Source organism: Coturnix japonica, chromosome 1 (genome assembly GCF_054131305.1).
Source record: "Coturnix japonica strain WE chromosome 1, WE-NBRP24, whole genome shotgun sequence".
Taxonomy (NCBI): Eukaryota; Metazoa; Chordata; class Aves; order Galliformes; family Phasianidae; genus Coturnix; species Coturnix japonica.
Genome location: NC_140663.1, coordinates 136,377,753 through 136,389,602, shown reverse-complemented (window position 1 = coordinate 136,389,602; position 11,850 = coordinate 136,377,753).

Sequence of the window (11,850 nt, the reverse complement as noted above, 5' to 3'; positions counted from 1 at the left end):
TGCCATCTAGAGAAATACCTATACAGGACTGTGCAGCAGGCCCAGGAGAACCTCGTGAGGTTCAATAAAGCCTTGCACCTGAATTGCAGCAACCTTTACTATTGGTACAAGCTGGGGCATGGAAAGATCAAGCCATCCTGGAAAGGACTTGGAAGTACTGGTGAGTGGCAAGCTGGACATGAGCCAGCATTTTGCCCTCACAGCCCAGAAAGCCAACTGTATCCTGGGCTACATGAAAAGACGCATGGTCAGTGGGGCAAATGAAGGTGATCCTGCCCCTCTACTCTGCACTGGTGAGACCTCATCTGAATTCAGATGTGGAGTCCTCAGTACAGGAGAAACTGCTGGAGCCTGTCGAGAGGACAGACGCATAAATGATTCAAGGGATGGAACAACATTCCTATGAGGACAGGCTGAGAAAGTGAAAATGTTTTTGAACTAAAACAGAAGAGATTTATATTAGATACAAAGTTTTTAAAAATATGAATAGTGAGGCACTGGAATGGGTTACCCAAAAAGGTGGTGGATACTCTGTTCCAGTAAAGAGGGTTTACTATCTGAGCAACCTGATATATATGTGAATGTTCCTGTTCATTGCAAAGAAGTTGGGCTAGCTGATAATTTTGTTCACAAAAGACAGTAACAATGTGTCTAACTAACAATTTGCTGTAACACTAACAATTTGCTGTAACAATGTAAGATTACACTGACATAAATCATTGAAATATTACAAGGGATTAGAATAATAGAATCAATCATAGAGTACCCTGAAATTGGAGGAAACCACAAGACTCGTTGAGTCCAACTCCTGGATCCACACAGGAATATAGAAATTAAACCATTTATCTGAGGGTGCTAATTACAAATTATTTTTCCAATATCCTACATAACTGGAAATAAAGTATTAATCATTCAGCTGACAAAGTTTAAGATAGCATATGCAGCTTCATCTTTCCACTGTGAAGGTTTTCCATTTTTCTCTTGTTCTCATAGATTTTCTTTCATATTTTTCTTCGTGTTTTGCAAATTATGGAAGATTGCCTGTATCAGATATTACAAAGAAAACAAAAAATAATATTCTATTGGTCCAGTTTGCTATATGGAAGTGACAACACTATTCAGGGGAGACTAACTGAATCACACAATTGTAATTCCATAATACAGAAAAATACTTGCTATTCTAGCAAGTGGGAGACCACCACGGCTATTAACTACAAGATAATTCAATTTATATATTACTTGGAGAATAAACAGCTCCATATTGGCAAGACTACCTATATTTTTCTTTAACAATTTTATTAGGAAATAAAGGAAAGTTCTTGTCAAGAAACTGAATATAAATAGGATGCAGCATGCATATGATAGGAAAATATAACAAAATATCAGTGAAGCTTTAAAAACTAAAAATTGAAATTAGCAGAATCTTTCAGTGAGAATAATATTTAAATTAATGTAAAGAACAGAACTGAACAGTAAATGAACTTGTTCTGTTTATTTACACTTTCATTTTCTATGTTAATATTTTCTCAAGTGCTGGAAGTCACTGAAACTGAAATATAAACCAAAACAAACAAACAAACAAAAAACCCTACAACTGTGAATTTCTTACCTGAAATAAGGCATTTTATAATTTAGAAGTAAACAGATATTCTGGGGTAGGTAACCATCAAGAAATTAGCGATCAGTCCATATTAAAATAATAAATTAATATCTTCATATCCAAAATGTCATACAACTTTTCTTTCATGATTTAGGCATGAATATCTCCTGAATATCATAATAGTGTCTTCATTAGAAGTGAGCTTGCAAAAATGAATTTCTTCATCTTGGAATGCCTCTCAAAGTTCGAGTTATGTGGTGTCTCCAAGCAGATATGATATTTACTACTTTACTTCCATTTCATTTTTATCTACTATTTATTCATTCATGAGTGTCAAAAGCCCTACATCTAATATTAAATAAATAAATAAATTTAATGGGAGAGAAAGTCAAATAATATTTAAAGAATTTTATATTCTACTCCTTCCATCTTTTGGAAGATGGATCAGTCTCTATGTGAGAGTAATGCTAATAATAATTTTTGAAAAGTAGATGTCCTCAATTATTCAGTATAAATTGCATGTAAAAACAAAACTCTTATTAGTATGCATCCGTGCATGTCTTTGTCCCTCTGTATATTGCCCATAATAATATACTTTCTCTTCTACTTATCTCAAAGAACTACTCCTTTAACATCTCCAGAGACTCTATAGTAGCAATGCATTTAGCTCAAAAGCACCTGGATTTGGTGCGTTTCTGAAAGGCTGAGGAGAATTTTTATTTCCCCTTAGGTATTTTTTGTCTTAAACAAAAGAGGAATATTAAATTAAACATTTGGATGTTATAAGCATTCAAAAATATCACTTCTAGAAAACCGTTACCATATATATGCAATTTTAAAAACTTCTTTATCACAATACATTTGTTTTTATTTTAGATAATTGTGGTGACCATACAGTGTTCCCATTCCTATTTTTTGTTCAAAGATTTTCCTATATAAAATGTGAAAACAATATGACTTGGGGGAATTAGAATGCTGTAGCCATAAGAACAGAACCACAGCTTTCAGTTGTACATGGTCTCAAATCTATTAACTAAGCAAGACTTGTATAGAGGGTAGTTAGTGAACTCTCTTCCAGGCTTCTAAGATACAATGAACACGCATTTCAAACTTGTAAGGCATAAAGCAGCAATCTTCTATTTAGACCTCTGTCATGGATCCAGAATATCCCTGTATGAAGAGACAACTGGCGCTAGTTACATGTGCCATAATCAAACCCTCAAATGAACTGCACAAATATAAAGTTGTTAACAGTTACATGACAACTTTGGTCATCTGTACATCTTTCTTCTTATCTTTGAGTACTGAAGTATCCATAACAGGCAGAGCAATATAGACATAGTCTGGGTTTCATTTTACCTGATCAGTGATTTCAGGGATAGGCCTTTGCAGTTACACAAAGTCTGCAAAATTATGACTGATCAAGGCCAAAATTCAGCACACAAGGCTTGCATGAGAAATTAGCAATGATGAGAATCCAGCAAATATGTCAAAAAGGGATTAAAGGAGTGAAGCATCTTTCACATAAGAAGAAGCTGTAAGACCAGAGAGAGTTCAGCCTGAAAAAGGGCAAGTTCAGGAGAACGAAGAAGAGGGAGCCAGATTCTTCTCATTGGTGCCAAAAAGCATCATGCACAATGATGAAATGGATGCTATTCTTCCTGAACATAGAAGAAAGGTTGTTCACTCTGAGAGCACTTAAACGGCATAACAGGTTTTCCAGTGAGGCTGTGATGCATTCAAGTGTGGAGAAACTCAAAACCAGACTGGATATAATCCTGGGTAACCTGCTGTGTGTTAATATAACCTGATAGAGGCATGGCTCAGAGTCTCCAAAGGTGTGTTATGACTTAACCACTCAATTATTCTATCCTCCCCAGTCACCACACAACCTTCATTTATCCTCTTTGCCTTTTCATAAACCTAACAGACATACTAGTTTCACACCATGTGTGCCACCACTAGTGAGTTCACACTAGTTAACACCTTGTACCACATTTTTAACTGTGTTAATTAAGGACTGTGATTCTACACTAGGAAAACTGCACAATCACAGCAGAATAATCCAGATTAAATATTATTTAAACCAAATTTGTGTTTCTTATTGTAATTTCAAAGAAGAAATTATCACTCAGGGTCAGCAATTATTTATTGTTAAATTCATAAATAACTCTCTTATCTAGGTTACCTGGACATTTATAACAAATTATGTTTAGTTTTGTTTTATTTGTTTGTTTGTTTTCTGGACATGCCGAAATACCATTGAAGATGTCTGAGAAATCCAGGACTTCATTTAGGATGTCCTTGCTCAAACCTCACTGGTTTAAAATCATACAGGTTATACAAGCGTAATTACATGAGTTCAATATGTGTCTTAGAACAGATATGATGTGACATGAACACTGAAACATTCTTGATATTACAAGTTACAGTTGGTTTGTAGTAGTAGTAAAGTAATTAAGAGCTAGAATAAATTATCTTGTTTAGACCTTACTGTCATTTTATTTATCTAATAAAATCAATTTATCTAAAAGCATCAGTTTTTGAAGAGTGTGCAAAACCAAACCTGTTTGGGTTGTTCAACCATCTACTATTAGGAAACCTTACAAAATAAAAGATTGTCTTAAGAACTGTGAACTGCATTATTTAAAAATAAAAAATAAAATAAAATAAAATAAAATAAAATAAAATAAAATAAAATAAAATAAAATAAAATAAAATAAAATAAATAAAAGGGCTCATTGCCACCTTCTCACACTACTTGCTCACGTTCAGACAGTCATCATTTCTCATGCTCAGGTCCCTTTCCCAGCCATACTTCCCCAGGTGTAGGACTCACAATTGTAGAATATCATGCAATTGGAGTCAGCCTGTCAATATAATCAATCCAGATTCATTTGTACTCTTTCTGTCCTCAGATAAACATGCTTGCCGAACTCAGCATTATCCATGAACTTACTGAGCATGTACTTTGTTATCGTATGCAGAACACTGATCAAAGTGTTAAAACAAAACTGATTTCTGATACCATCTTTCCTAATTCCTTCAGTCACCTTCTCAGTTGTTCTTCAATATCTTACACCTCTTGACATCTCAAGCTGCTCCTAGGTTTCATCTCCCCATTTTTGCTGTAGTCATTCTCAAGTCACTTATGCATGCAGACATGCATAACTGGACTTTCCCTACACTCTACTAGTCTCCTGGCTTCCTGTATTTAAACAATAGATAATAGAGAGAGGAGGCAGAAAGACTCATCGGAGTTATCATTCAAAAGGCTAACAAAAAATTAGACACTAATCACAGCAGATTAGTGATAACGGACTATGACTATATCTGACATACTGTTATTTTCCAGGAAGTGAATATCCCATCAATTTTAATAACATAATTTAATTCTAGTACATCAATTTGTAGTTTGCAGTAGAAGGTAATGCCCAGCTATGTATGGAGTGATGTGTATCAGCAAAACAGCAAAAGGAAAAGAAAAAAAGAAAAAAAAAAAAAAAAGAAAAAAAAGAAGAAAAAAAAAAGAGAGAGAAAGAGAGAAAGGAAAGAAAATGGATAAGAAAATATTTTGCTTACTTATCACTTCAAAATCCTGAAGCAAAGAGGGCTTAGAAACTACACCATTCCCTGAGATGTGTTGCACTAAATGTGTCTGATAAGAAGAGCATGCTGTGCTCATAAAAATCTAAACCAGCAGTGATTCAGTGTCGTGTTGCCACTGCTGAAATGCACCACCTACCATCTCACTTGCCTTGTTTTGCCTCCATGAAAATTCATCAGGTATTTATGAATGGTAATGGGAGCTTCTTCATGAAGAGTATTGGCAAGAGACTGTGGAGGTACAAATGAGTAAGAGAAGGAAAAATATAACACAATAAGTGTACTGTCCAAATTTTCAGAATGTATCTCTTAGTTTTCCTACTTATTTCACTATAATATCGTAGACTGTGTTTTGTAGGGCTTAATTCTGTACAAAGTGATCTTGATTAAGCAGCCAAAATCCTTAACTGAACTGTAATTCAGAACACCGGGATCAAGTCCCTTAATGTCCTCTCTGGTGAACATTAGAAAATAATAATAATAATATTTTTTTATTTTTTTTTTAAGACAAGGGAGACGGTTAATTAGTAGCATAGAAAGCATAAAGACCATTCAAGGGAACAGACGTGTTAACTAGTGTTTTTAGCTGGGCTCAGTTGTCAATTCCAAACACTGCATTTATCCCACTTCCTAATTAGGAAGTACCACCATGTCATAGCACTTGGTCATTTAAAACAATACAAAACAAGTCTTAATCTAACTTCAAAGTCAGTAGAATACTTGTGTGAAGGTACTGTACTCTGATTTATTGTAATTATAAGGTAATCAGTAGTTAATCTCTTGTCACTGATGGAAACTACAGCACTATGAACTTCACTCATAAGAGAGGCAGGAAGGTTATTGCCGACATGAAATAAATCTACAGTAATTTAAAAAACAAGATTCAGAAAGGCCATATACCCTTGACTATTTGCTACATAGAGGGTGGGGCTGCACAGTCAAACTATAATGTAACCTTAGTGAGGCTAGTACATCTTAAAACTGCAACTCACACAGCAACTTGCCTGCATGTCAGGGTGGTTCTCTGCGCAGGAGGAAATAACTTCGAGAGGTGTTCCTACTCCAAGGGAGATCTTCATGTATTGACAACTGCTTGGAAGGAGAGCTCAGAGGCACTTTTGGGCTACTTCCTATTTATTGGGTTAGACATTTGACTCATAGTGTTTAACACTGACATTAATTGAATTAGGTGTGTGCTATCGGTTCTTTGAGCATTCATTTTGAAACAGAACTGTGGATGTTACCTTTCTCTAGTAGTACCTTGATTGTAATCAGTCCCCAGCCAAAGGAAAGATCTTTTGCACCTCATTGTATGAGCAAGGCCTTGGGCCTTACAACCAATTTGAAGGAAAAAGCTGGGGGTTGTAGGCGTTAACAATGATTCGGGTTGTGATGCGATAGTACCTCCCATGTTCTGTCCCCTTGCCTTGTGATGTATGTTGGGTGCGCATTTCAAAAGTACTCTCAAGGGGGAGTAGACGAAGTGATTAAAGTATATAAGGTGCTAATCACCTCCAATAAACACCATTTTGCTATCTATCACGCTGAGTCACAGTGGCTTTTGGCCCTAGTGGGGAGCAATGCTAGAATCTAGGGCAGGGGTGTGGTTGAACCATGGAAGCGCACAGCAACAGCTGGGGTGCTGGAGGGCAGAGCACCCTTTCATGTTTGTGCATGCCCTCTCCTCAGGCTTCACATTTTTGTAAATTGCTATGGAGTACTCCTCAAAAGATGTATTATCATCTGGAACAGTAATGGCAGCTAATGAAGAGAAAATCCAGAAACATGCCAGTACAGAAAAGGGATTTAATTTATGTCTGTACAGAATAATGTGTTTCCCTGAAATATATATCCCTAATTAGTAATATTCTGCTCAGTTTTACAAATCATTTTTAATAAAAATAGACTCAAGAATATTTTTTCTTATATTCCTGAAGACAGCAGTGAAAGAGGAATGATCAGAATGAAACAGAAATACAAAGGTTCTATGATTTGTGTAAGTAGAAACAGAATAAATAAAAATAGAATTTATCTACTTGGAAAAGAAAAAAGAAAATTAAAGAAAAGGACACTTTTCACTAGGAAAGAACATTCTCATGGTGATTTGAAGAAGTAATTAAAGCCAGGATCCACATATACCAGGCAGAATACAACTAAAATATGACAATCGGCATTAAGACTTCATCTTCGAAATTTCTGTGTGCATAGATTTCTTTGGTTGTCTCTGTATTTCACAGCAGTCTTCGGGACAAAAGCAGTGTTGGGAGGAAGTGAGCAACCTCCCCAGGGACTAACAATGAACCAACATGGTGCAAGGAGGATGCTACATGACAACCAAAACCACCAAATAAGGCTGTATCTGTTGGGCAATCATTGGGAGTGGATAGGATAATTTGGGAACGCAATGAATATATAACACATTTGAGAATATAACTTGTTACCAAATGATCAACTGGTGGAACATTCTTGGAGAGTTATCCCGATGCTACCATACCCTAGTGCTGCCAATAAAGAACACATTGCTTAACATTAACAAAACTTCTCTGTTAAGCTTTTATGCATTAATTTTTTGAAATCAATGGACATGAAGAAAATGGATTGTCATGTCAGTATAAAAGTGCAATAGAAAAGAGTGGTAAATAATGCAGGAAGAAAAAAAAAAAGCAAAGCAAAATCTATAAATCTTGGGAGAAATTTTAAGCATGACTGATAGTAATTTAAATGGAGTTAGAAACATACAGTAAGTTATTTATTCAGGACTAATTTCTGCACAAGATAAAGGAAAAAATACTAAATCTCTCAGAAATGGTGCAGTTTTTGCTACAGAAAGAGTTTTAGACAAGCTTGATCACAAACAGCTTAACTTTGGATAAATAATTATTCTAAATAATTGCTTAGGGAGTGAAAGCAGTGAGATGTTGTTGAAGCACAGAATGTTCATTTTCAATGACTAAGCAGCAAGAATGCAGGTATTTCTTTTTATTTGAAGATAGATAATATGAGAAAATCATACAGTTGGAAATAAAAGCAAATTTCAATCAGTGTTTACATCCAGAAATAATAAAATTGAAAATCATAGAATTATTTATATTGAAAAAGGCCTCTAAGATCATCTAGTACAACTGTCAAACCAAATTTTTCCAGCGTTTCCGAGAGATTTTTTTCTAACAGTCTAACTTGCTTCAGTTTATGAATGTTCTCTGGCTTTTACAGTTTTCTGTCTTCATTTGCAGCATTTTCTTATCGTGTAATTTTTATCTTTGAGATCTTTTGATCCTGCTTTTCCTTTTTATAATAAAAATAACATCCAGTGTACTGGGGGGGGGGGGGGGGGGGGAAGGAAAAAAAAAAGAAAAAAGGAGGGGAGATGTGGGAGGATCAGTATTAATAACTCATGTTTTTAGATATTCCTGGACCAGATTACAATTACAATCAGGGTATTTTGAGTTCTCGTCTTGCACTTTTTGATGTGCCCTAGCTCACTCTACAGAGCATCTAACTGATAGTTCAGAAATCTAAGTTTTCCATAAGCCCTATATTCTGTCTACCAGCTCTGTTTGAATACCTTTGATATGTTACTGTTTACCAATGATATAAATTGTTTAAATGGGCAAGCAAGTGCCTGAGTATCTTCTAAATGAACTAATGACAAAGGAGGATTGGAAAATATAAACATTACAACTGACAAGAATAATCATTATCAAGATGAGAAACATTTAATTGCTAGAAATCTGGCCTTTTCAAAAATTTTAAATGTCCTGACGGAAGTGCCTCTATCACAGTATAGGGTACTATTGTAAATAAGCATTTTAATTACTTTACTGACTTATGTTACCAGTTTATTTACCTCTTCTCAAAATTCATCTCATCTTTCATCGTCTACATGAAATCACAGTGTGAAATATTAAAACATTTAGGCATAATTGATAAAGATATGATTTGCCAGTTTGCTTAAACAACTTTCAGTGGGACTTGTTTTTGCTTTTTTTGGTTTTTTTGGTTTTTTTGTTTTGTTTTTTTTTTTTAACTTTCAAGAAAAAAATCTTAGTATTTAAAATCCTTCCTGAAAGAGGAAGGATTTCAGTGACTTGAAGGATGTTCAACGACTTGACATCTAAATTCAGGACAGCTCTGATGTTCTTATAGAAGTTTCTGCCTAATTCCATGGATTAATGTGAGAGAGCAGTGTAGCAAAAACAACAGAGGAATCAAAATAAGTACAGAGATGCCAGATACAATACAAAACAAAGTCTCTAAAAACTTTTTTTAAATTACATATTTGCATAAATATGCCAGGTCCTGCACTTTGGCCACAACAACCCCATGCAGAGCTATAGGCTTGGGGTGGAGTGGTGGGATGACTGTGTTGAGGAAACGGACCTGGGGGTACTGATTGATGCTCAGCTGAACATGAGTCGACAGTGTGCCTGGGTGGTCAAGAAGGCCAATGGCATACTGGCTTGCATCAAAAACAGCGTTACTAGCAGGAACAGGGAGGTAATTGTCCCCCTGTACTCGGCACTGGTGAGACCGCACCTCGAGTACTTTGTTCAGTTTTGGGCCCCTCACTGCAAGAAAGACATTGAGGCCCTAGAACTTGTTCAGAGGAGGGCTAAGAAGCTGGTGAGGGGTCTGGAGCACAGGCCTTATGAGGAGCAGCTGAGTGAGCTAGGATTGTTCAGTCTGGAGAAGAGGAGGCTCAGGGGAGACCTTATAGCTCTCTATAACTTCCTGAAGGGAGGCTGTAGTGAGCTGGGGGTTGGCCTCTTCTCTCATGTAATCAGTAGAGGGAATGGTTTTAAGCTGCACCAGGGGAGATTCAGGCTGGACATTAGGAAGTATTACTTCTCGGAAAGGTTTGTGAGGCACTGGAATGCACTGCCCAGGGAGGTGGTGGAGTCGCCGACCATGGGAGTGTTCAAGAAACATTTGGATGTTTTATTGAGGGATGTGATTTAACTGGGAAGTATTGGTAATGGTTGGAGTAGATGATCTTCTAGGTCTTTTCCAACCATGATAATTCTGTGATTCTGTGATAAAAGGACAAGCAGCAATAAGTATAAAATTATACTCTTGAAAATCAGAAAATTGGGGAAAGTGCTCAGAAATTTGGAAAAGTGTGATTAATAGTGTAGCCGTCATTTACCTTTTGCACTGATGCCCCTTTTTAGTCAGATATGGTTCTTTCTTGGTTACCCGAGGATTAAGAGAACAAACTTTCTTACCTTACTCCATCTATTCTAAACCCATTTTTCCACCATATTCATTAAGGCTGGTTTTCTTCCCAAGGCACTTAACATATTATGGAGCCATAAAGTGGACACAGAGATAAAGGTTTTAACCCACATGCCTTGGTGTGAACAATATATTTCTTTTAGGCAAAATTAAGGTCATATTCCAGCACAATTTTATTAAAAGAGAATCTACAAACTTCAGCAGATGAGAGACCTTATCTGAACTCTGCCTTCATTACCTAATCAAGGAAAATTGTGCATGTCTAAGGAAATAAGCATTCTGTTGAAAAGACCATATTGCTAATGGATGACATCTACTCATCAAGGGCAGAATGTTATTAGATTTATGAGCAGCCAGGTATCATGGAAAAAAATGCTGGTTGAAACTATATACCGTTTGCCATGTGATGTTACACTGGATATAATGTAACAGGATTTGGCATATCAGTAATATTATTAAAAGATACTATTAGTCATGTGCCTTTCTAAATAAGAAATAGTTCAGTTCCTTGATAAATGAGGAGTCTTTAGAGGTATTTGCTTATGTCCTCAGGTTACTGAAAGGAAAAATAATCCTTGACTATCTCCTCTATTCTTATTTCAGGAATGTGCATCAAAAGTTGATAACTGATATTTACAAACACTTCTCAGTTTTAATTATGTGTTTAGAATTTGCTTTTGGTTAGCTTAAATCAAATAGTAATTCTGTTAAACCTTGCAACATTAATTTTAGGATAATTAATTCTGTGTTTAGAATGTCACTTGAAGAGATGATACTTCTGTCTGTATTTACAAAAGAAGTCCATATACACAAGAATGATCAGATTATCTACTCGTTCCTCATCCCTCCAAGACAATACTTTTCTCACTTTTTTTTTTTTTTCTGAAAGCCACAGCTGTATTCAAACAAGTCATTATTTGAATGAAACAGTGCTTCTTATAGGTAATTTCTTAGTTTATATTCACAGACATAAAATCTTAATAAATAAAGACTGATTCTTTCTCTCCTTGATCTCTGTATTTGCATTTTATTTAGTGTGTATTTTCTAGCACAGTTTCCATGCTTGCGGCTGTAGAAACAGCACATTATGTGCTAATAATACAGATCACAGATATAGTTATTAGGGTTTTTGTTTTGTTTTGTTCTTCCAGAATAGCTCCTACATTTTCCTATCAAAATAATCTCTTTGGCTTCTCCTTGGCTACTTGACAGTCTGTTGTCAATATCTCTGATTCTGGGGATTATTCAGTCACAGAAAAAACTGAAGTCCTAATGAATACAGTAGCAAAAATAACTTTAGTGAATCTAGTAATGTATATTTTCTCTTTTTTTGCTACAAATGAGTTCTGTCAACCAACAAACCACTGTTAAGAAGAGCTAATCACATACAGCATCAGCAAAATTCTATG